The sequence below is a fragment of the Pelodiscus sinensis genome, chromosome 15 (assembly GCF_052426305.1).
Source record: "Pelodiscus sinensis isolate ZL-2025 chromosome 15, ASM5242630v1, whole genome shotgun sequence".
Taxonomy (NCBI): domain Eukaryota; kingdom Metazoa; phylum Chordata; order Testudines; family Trionychidae; genus Pelodiscus; species Pelodiscus sinensis.
The window spans coordinates 33,394,400-33,403,418 of record NC_143066.1 but is presented as its reverse complement, the minus strand read 5'-3'; the positions used below and the strand labels follow the sequence as shown (position 1 = coordinate 33,403,418).

The window sequence follows — 9,019 nt, the reverse complement described above, 5'->3', positions numbered from 1 at the left end:
TTGTCAGCCATTTGGCTCACTCATTTAACCTCTGTGACTTAAATACATTTATATTAACATCCCCCAGCAATGTTTCCCCAAGAGGGAGCAAACTCTGGAAGGTGCACACAGTGGAAGACTGTCATGGCTCCTTCCCCACTCTGGCACGATAAATGCAGGAGTGGGGGCCAGCAAAAGTACCCAAAAACCTTATCTACCAGGCTTTGGTATAAAACTTCCCCCCAAAATCTTAACAACCTAGATTTTGGGGATAAAATCCCGTTGCTACCACCTAAGTACTCATAAAAAAAATCAGGGGAGAGATCACTTGGGAAATCTCACCCCTAAAGTACAAACCAGGACACAAAAATTAACCAATGCCAGGTTAAGAAAAGAAAAGAGAAAGAACTTTTATTAGCAGTTATTCCTGTTGCAAGCATAATGACTAGATGGAAAAGTCACAAAGTAATATACTCATGGAGGAGAAACCCACCATGGGCCAGGAGCTTAGTTACAAAAGAGAGCAAAAAGCATTTTCAAATGCACATACAACAGATCCCATTTCCCAAACCATAAAACAATAAAACCTAACGGATTTATCTAAACTTTACCCTACTTACAGAAGAGTGAAGAGTCTACTCTTGGAGGGAGACATTCTGTCTATCCCCCTCGGTAGATGGAGAGAAACTGCCCTAGAGACAAAGGAGGGAAGAACCCAAAAATTCCTTTGTCCCAGTTTGAAATTCCTACCTACATTTCTATTGGCTGCCTGCCACCTGGTTTAGGTAAGGGACATAGTTAACCTTTTAGTCCTCAGGATGCTAGCTAACCCTCATGATCATGACAGAGACTGATAGGGCTTTTTGCATGAGAAAGCAGCTTGTCCCCCCTTCCATGCTTTAGAGAGAAGCCACTAAGGCACAGTCTCTTCTTGTGTCAGTATTCCAACATGTTGCCATGATGCCAATGTTGATTTGGAGTTCACGCAGCAGATACAAACCTGGGGCCTGCTCCTGTTCCCATTGAAGTGACTGACAAGACTCCTGGACCAGGCCACCAAGCAGTTTGCCCATCCCGATTAAACATCCTACTAGCAGTCACTTCAGGCACGCTCTGCAATCACTGTAACCATGTTATTGTGTCCTGTGTCAGCGCTTTGCTGAGTGGCCGAGCAGGGCACAGAGAAAGGAAGACCCATCCCAGTCTTTCTCTTCAGGCTGCAGTGAGTGACCCATAAGGTGTAAAGCATGGGTTCCCAAACTGGTGGGCGCGAGGCAACCCAGCCCCCCTATCGATCCTCCCCCTCCCCCCAAGTTGTGCTGCTATTTTTGTTTTTTGGCCCTGGTCAGTTCCTTTTTTTTTTTTGCTCAACAAGTTTTGCTGCTATTGGAGGGGGGATCATGAGGGTTTCTCAAAAATCAAAAAGGGGGCGTGATGCCAAAAAGTTTGGGAACCACTGGTTTAAAGTAAAGCCCAATTTTGTCACCCTTCTTCCTTTACGGGAAGATTTACTAAAAGCCAAGGAGGTACGGGGACCGAAAAAGGTTGGGAACCCCTGATCTAGAGGGTCTATACAAAATTGAACCCTGGAAGATCAACTGATGGAAGGAGATTGAAATGAGGTATGTAGTCAGCGTCAATCTTCCATGTAGTGTAGACATGCCCGAATGATCTTTTCCTGCTCACAATGGCAGTTTTGCTATTTACTGGTCTCCATGGGCATGTCTACTCTGCACCTCACACAGGTCAGCCACGGAATATCTAACTGCAGCATAGGCATACACCTTTGGGAATATGACTTCAATGGACAACCTACGAGCCAGATCCTGAATGCTGATGAGAACTTCCCACACCTTCAATTCTCAGCAAAGCCAGTGGAAGCTTAACCGTGCCCCTCACCTTGCAGGGACTGGTCTGGTTTTTTATCCAGTCACTTCCCTCTTCCCTCTTACCTTGTGATGTGCCTCTGCTCGCTTTAACTTTCACCAATGTGTTCCTGTTCCAGGCCCTCGTGTTAAAGCCTGCTGTGACTTCATGTCCACATGGGAAACAGCTTCTTTGAAGTAGTCCAGGACTGGGCTAGCAGGCTCCTCTACAGCATTGCAACTATTTGTAGGAATTCTTGTGGACCTCTGGACAGTGAGTGCTGTGCATCTCTTGGCCTTCTTCTGTGATCCGGTAGCAAACTAACCCACAGATGATTGCCTTGCACCAGCCTCCACTCAAAAAGTGATGTGCTGCCAACCTTCTAACAGTGTCATGTGTTATATCCTGGGGCAACTCCTCTCCCTGTTCCTGGCAATTCCCATATCATCGCCTTACTCCCCTCCTGCCAAATCTGTATACAGGCAGTCCCCGGGTTACGTACAAGATAGGGACTGTAGGTTTGTTCTTAAGTTGAATCTGTATGTAAGTCGGAACTGGCGTCAGCCGCTGCTGAAACTGATCAGTTTCAACAGCGGCTGAATCTGGACACCAGTTCCGACTTACATACAGATTCAACTTAAGAAACCCAGGCGTCCCCAAGTCAGCTGCTGCTGAAACTGATCAGCAGCTGATTCCAGGAAGCCCGGGGCAGAGCAACTCTGCCTCAGGCTTCCTGTAGTCAGCCGCTGGTCAGTTTCAGCAGCGGCTGACTTGGGGACGCCTGGGGCAGAGCAGCTCGGGTGCTGCTGGGTTGGTCCAGTAGCGCGGCCGCTCCTCGGCGCTACTGGACCAACCCAGCAGCACCCCAGCTGCTCTGCCCCAGGCGTCCTGATTCAGCCGCTGCTGAAACTGATCAGCAGCGGCTGAATCAGGACTCCTGGGGCAGAGCAGCTGGGGTGCTGCCGGGTTGGTCCAGTAGCGCCAAGGAGCGGTGCTGTGGGACCAACCGGCAGCGCCCCACCTGCTCTACCACAGGCCCCGGGCTTTGCTCCACGTCTCCCTGGTCTGCTGGGGGGGGGGCACTAGCTGCGTCCTCCCCCCAGCAGACCAGGGAGACACTGAGCAAAGCGGCGGAGGACCCGGGCCAGACCGTGGCACTTCCAGATCAGCTGGAGATGTTGCCGGTTCTTCTATGACATGGAACACTGTGCCCGGGGCTGGCCTAAGGATTGCGGTGAGAGGGCTCCTTGGGGATATGCTGATCCATTTGATCTTCAGAGCATGTGTGCAGGGAGCTCTTTAGTCTCCCACACGCCCCACTCTACACATGCTTTAGCTACTGCTCTGTTTACATCCAGGCTCTCTGCAAAGACTCAAAACTAAGGTGCTGTTACCAAGTGGCTTGCAGGAGCCAACTCTGTCCAGCTCATTGGTAGCTGCTGCCTTTCCTCTGTCTCAAGTCATATTTGTGACTTCCTGCGGCAGAGCAATGCGGAGCAAGGGTTTCCTGTCAGACTAAACGCCTGTGCAGCTGCTCACAGCCCACTTGAGGTTGATGTGAAAGCTGACAGGCTGGGGGGAGCTGCAAGGTGTGAAGCTAATCTGATTTGAAACTCACTAACTTGCTGATTGCAAAGTCAGGGCTGGGAAGAGGACAGCAGGTGGACTAGATTTCATAGCCCAGTCCAGCACTTGCCTTGGGAGAAAAACAAGGGTCCCCTCTGATCCAGCCTGACAAGTGGGGGCAAGTGGGACCAATTCTGGCTTAGACTCCAGGGGCCAGGTGCTAGCTTCTGCTGCAGCCTCTTTGCACTGTTCTCATAGCACAAAGGGGCTGTAGCTAGCCTAACCAGCAAGCTGTGCAGTCCCTCAAGCTCCGTCTATAATGCAGCCTTCTTCTGCAAAAGCTTATGCAAATGAAGCATGGAGTAGACTATCCCTGCACTTCATTTGCATAATTAATTAGCAGCCGTTTTCACACAAGAGGCTTTTGCTCAAAAAGGAGCGGTGTAGACGGTCCTTTTTGCGCAAAAACTCCTCTTGCGTAAGCGCCGTTCTTCCTCATTTTTTCAGGAAGAATGTCTCTTGCGCAAAAACAGCTGCTAATTAATTATGCAAATGAAGCACGGCGAGATTCTACTCTGCGCTTCATTTGCATAAGCTTTTGCGGAAGAAGGCTACAGTATAGATGTAGCCTCAGTGTCAGGGGTGGGAAACCTCCAGCCTGCAGGCCAGACACTGTTCATCAGGAATAGCCACTGGTGAGCCGCCAGATGCTTTGTGTACCTGAGTGTCCCCAGGCATGACCACTTGTAGCTCCCAGTGCCTGCAGTTTGCAATTCCCAGCCTTGGGAGCTGCAGGAACCAGCGAGGGCCAGGCCACCTCTTCCTGCAGCTCCCATTGGCCAGGAGCGGCAAACAGTGACCACTGAGAGCTGTGAGGTGTCGGGCCTGCAGGCACTCAGGTAAACAAAGTGTTGAATGGCCCGCCCAGCAGCTAACCCTAATGAACCACGTCTGGCTGGTGTGCTAGGGGCTCCCCACCCTGCCTTACCTGGGTGGCACGGAGCTGGTAACTCTGGCCTATGCCACTTGCACCCTCCTTTCCTCCCTGCTCAGTGTGTGGCCAAGAAAAAGGAGCCAGGCCACGGTGCTTTGCAGTACAGCCATCCCCACATGGCCCCTCAGGAGTCACAGCAGTGAGCACAAGTTACAGAAGCCCTGAGGCTGCTCTATATTATGTGAGACTGAAACATCCCTCAGGATCAAGGGGACATAAACAGTCTCTTAGCCCCACAGCATCAGGTGGGCTTAGTGTCACCTTGCCACCTACCCACATGTGCACCAAGCAGAGCTCAGCCACAGCTAAGGACTCAATGGGCACCGTGAAAAGTCCTCATGATGGGAATGGGAGTTTTGCCCTTGACTGCATGAGAACAAGACCAGAGGCTCAATGATATTTCATGGCTCATTGGTAGCTCATTTTATTTATAGCTCTCAGAGCACTTACTGATATACGCCAAGGTATTGCTAGCCTTACCTGGGGGGGGGGGGTGATCCGCCATGTAGGAAGCCCGCTGCACAGCAGTAAGGGTAAGGTGAAGTTTTGGGATGGCACCAGGCTAATCATGTACTCCTATGAAAAGGGCCATGTGAACTTCCAGGCCCTTGCAGAGCAGATAGTACCCTGATGTTTAAGAAAACTCCCACTCTGCAAACAGTATACTACTCCATCCTATGTTGGTTGTTTCCCATGGAATGTGTTTCAGAGAAGAATGTAAGGAGATCATAAAATGTTCCCCCAAACACTTCCAAGAGAAGCTCTACAACCTCATCTTCCACTGATTCACCCCAGGGACCTTCCACATCCTTCCCAATATACATAACCATACATACCTGGCCATGACACGCTTACTGAAGGAATATTAGGACTCAGAGAAACTATCCTCCAACCATTTACCACCCACATAGTCAGCTTCTGCCAGGATGGAACTAACTCCCTCCAGAAACTCTGGAGCTGTGTCTAGACTGGCAAGTTTTCCCGCAAAATCATTTGATTTTGTGGAAAAACTTGCCATCTGTCTACACTGGCCGCTTGAATTTCCGCAAGAACACTGACGATCTCATGTAAGATTGTCAGTGTTCTTGCGGAAATACTACGCTGCTCCCGTTCTGGCAAAAGTCTTTTTCCAAAAGACTTTTGCGCAAAAGGGCCAGTGTAGACAGCACAGTAGTGTTTTCTGCAAAAAAGCCCCGATCGCGAAAATGGCGATCGGGGCTTTTTTGCGGAAAACTGCGTCTAGATTGGCCACGGACGCTTTTCCGCAAAAAGTGCTTTTGCGGAAAAGCATCCTGCCAATCTAGACGTGATTTTCCCGAAAATGCTTTTAACAGAAAACTTTTCTGTTAAAAGCATTTCCGGAAAATCATGCCAGTGTAGACGTAGCCTGGCGCATTAACAACCTCTCTCCAAATACCATCTTGGCCACCATAGCCATCAACATCCCTCACAACAATAACATCACTGCCTTCCTCAGATATCTACAAGGCTATCCACTCAAAACTCATCCACTTCATCCTCACCCAGAACAACTTTACATTCAGCAGCAAGCACAACCAAACCATGGGAACAGCCATGCCTATTAGGGTAGCCAGTCTCTTCACGGACCATCTTGAGGGAGAATTGCTGGACAAGTGCACCATGAAATCATTGATACACTGGAGATATGTCGGTGATCTTTTCATCCTCTGGAGAGATGACCTGAACTCCTTCCTAGAACTGCACCACAAGTTCAACAACCAACACCCTTTCATCCATCAAGGGGCGATAGCTTTGTCAGTGGGAGTGTGTCTCTTGCTGACAAAGTGCTGTCCACACCGGTAATTTTCCTCAATAAAACTTTTGTTGATCAAGGGTATGAAGCCACTGGTCCCCAACTAACATACGTTTCACCTGGAAAAGTGTGGTGCGGCCACTATTATGTTGGCAGGCAATGCTTACCTGCCAACATAACTAATGCCTCTCTTTGGGGGTAGTTTAATTATGACAGCAGGAGAGTTCTCTCCTGCCGGCAAAAAGCAGCTACATGGGAGACCTCACAGCAATATAGATATATTGGTACCAGCATTCCTTCTAAGCTGTGCACCTGTGCAGCTGCTCAGGAGAGAGTCAAATGCTGCCCAGTTGATTAGCAGAGCGCCCACAACTAGGTTTCTGTTTCTACTTGTGGTGCATATTCACACAAGCTTTGGTGCACATAGAAAGAATTTATTCTGCACATGGATAGAAAAGATTAGAGGGAACATTGACCTGTACAGCTGTGCCCCATGGTTTAAAAACCGTGATCTTAATAAAAGACACTGGATTTATCGCTTACAATAACAATCTGATATCTATTAACCCTTTTCTGTTCTTTGACTTCAGAGGTGTTAACTTCACCTTGAATGGAGTGTTACTACTTATGTTAAGCAACTTATTCCATCTTATAGTAGCTGTGAAACTCAGAGTGCCTTTCAAAACTTTGATAGAAATGTAGCCGTGTTAGTCTGGTGTAGCTGAAACACAATACAGGACTATGTAGCACTTTAAAGACTAACAAGATGGTTTATTAGATGATGAGCTTTCGTGGGCCAGACCCACTTGGGGTCTGGCCCACGAAAGCTCATCATCTAATAAACCATCTTGTTAGTCTTTAAAGTGCTACATAGTCCTGTATTTTGTTTCAAAACTTTCTCTTTCTTAGCCACAGAAGTTGGTCCAAGAAAAGATATTACCTCACCTGCCTTGTCTCTCAGAGAAGATATGTTTTTAGGGGAAACATTTTGATAGCTCATTCCAAAGGCTATGAAATAGAGGGAAATGTGTTTCTTATAGTGACTGTCTCAATGATCAGCTAACATCCTTTAGAAGCAGAGGAGGAAAAGTGGTTAGCTTATTTCCTTTAATTAGCCTTGACAAAGGACAGTTGTAGCCACAGCTGGAGGAAGTGTGTATGTGCATATGGGGAGGAGAGGCAGACAGAGAGAACACACAGGGCTGGCGTGGGCATGTGTGAGCTCACACTCTACCTTCAGCATGCTACCTTTCAGACTAACCAAGAAGAAATGGAGATCAAGCTATCTTACTAGGGAAGGGAAGGTGGGGGAGCTTTTGAGCTTTCATTAAGAATATGTGTTTGGGGGGAGTCCTTCTGGTCTCCTTTAGTGACTCAGATGCTCTGCTCCTGATCTCATTCCAGTTCAATGCTCTTGGCTTCTGCAGAGTTCTTCTTTTTTTACACTTGTGTTAGTCGGATCAAAAACAGCCCCCTTGGGCTTGTCCACATTAAGAACAAAGCCAGGGTTACTACCACATTTAAACATGGGTGTTGCAATCAGGCTTCTAATGCCGTGTTGACAGGGGTATTTTTTCCTTTATAACCCTTGGTTCCCAGTTTGCTGGCTTTTAAACACTAATAAAGTTTTACAGAAATTGATATTACCTAGCTTTTGTGTGGTGCTTTTCATCCGTGGATTTCAAAGACACTGATGATCATCACTCATGAGAAAACTGAGGCTCAGAGGCAAAATGTCTGTCATTCAGCATGTCTGTGACCAAGCTGGGAAGAGAATCTATTTCTTCTCCGTTCCAGTCCAGTGCGCTAGTGCCTAAGCCATACTGACTCTCTAGCCAGTCTCATGACATGCTAGAGTGTAGGGAAGTATTATTATCGTTTTTATCAATGAAAAACACAGAGGCACGGGGTGATTAAATGACTTACCCAAGAACACACAAAAACCCGGTGGCAGAGTCAGGGCCAGAGTAGCACTCACTGGCTCTGCTTGCCAGCTTGATATGTTAGGGCGCTGGAGACTATGGGTTAAGGATGTTAACTAGCGGTTAATTTACTAGTTGACTAGTCAATGGAATTTCCATCGACTACTCGACTAGTTGATAGGCACTTCTGCATTCCTCCGTTGAAATGTACAAGAGCCCCAATAGGGTCTCTTGTACATTTCAAAGGAGGAATGAGGAACTCCGCATGCAGCCTGGGGCCAGTGGGAGCTCTTGTGCATTTCAAAGCAGAAACACCCTCATGGAGCCTAGGGTCAGTGGGGGACTCATTGTCTCCTGCTGACCCCGGGCTCCATGCTGAGCTGCCGTTTTGAAATGGCACGCAGAGCCTGGGGTCCACTGGGGACTCCCCAGATGATCCTGGGCTCCACGTGGCATTTCAGCAGAACCTAGGATCAGTTGGGGACTCCCCAGCTGATCCCGGGTTCCACAGAAATGCCGCGCGGAGCCCGGGATCAGCTGGAGTCCAAAGCTGATCCTGGGCTCTGCGTGGTGTTGCAACTTTGAAATTCTGAGGCAGCGTTTCAAAGGAGCATTTCAAAGTGCTGCATGGCTGATCTTGGGATCAGCTGTGCGGCACTGCCGCTTTGAAATAGCCCTTCCTTGCCCCCCTTTGCTGCCTCTATCTGATAGAAGCAGCAAGGGAGAAAGGGGATCGACTAGTCGACTAGTCAATTGACTATCCAATAAGCATTTGCTTATTGGATAATCGACTAGTCCTTAACAACCCTACTATGGCTTTGTCTTCATTGGGGATTATTGCTGCACTGTAAGAATGAGAACAAGGTAGGTTTGCATTAGCGCAAGCCCTTCTTTGTGGAGCATTTACACTAGAGGTTT

The 9,019-nt window shown here is 48.3% G+C and overlaps 1 long non-coding RNA gene across 1 annotated transcript; it reads left to right on the top strand.

Annotated features, from left to right (window-relative positions):
• Positions 1-1,441: 1,441 nt before the first annotated feature.
• Positions 1,442-2,231, top strand: LOC142818551 (uncharacterized). Its single transcript, XR_016350693.1, has 2 exons — positions 1,442-1,601; positions 1,725-2,231. It is a non-coding gene; the product is annotated as an uncharacterized LOC142818551 (long non-coding RNA).
• The last annotated feature ends 6,788 nt before the right edge of the window (positions 2,232-9,019 follow it).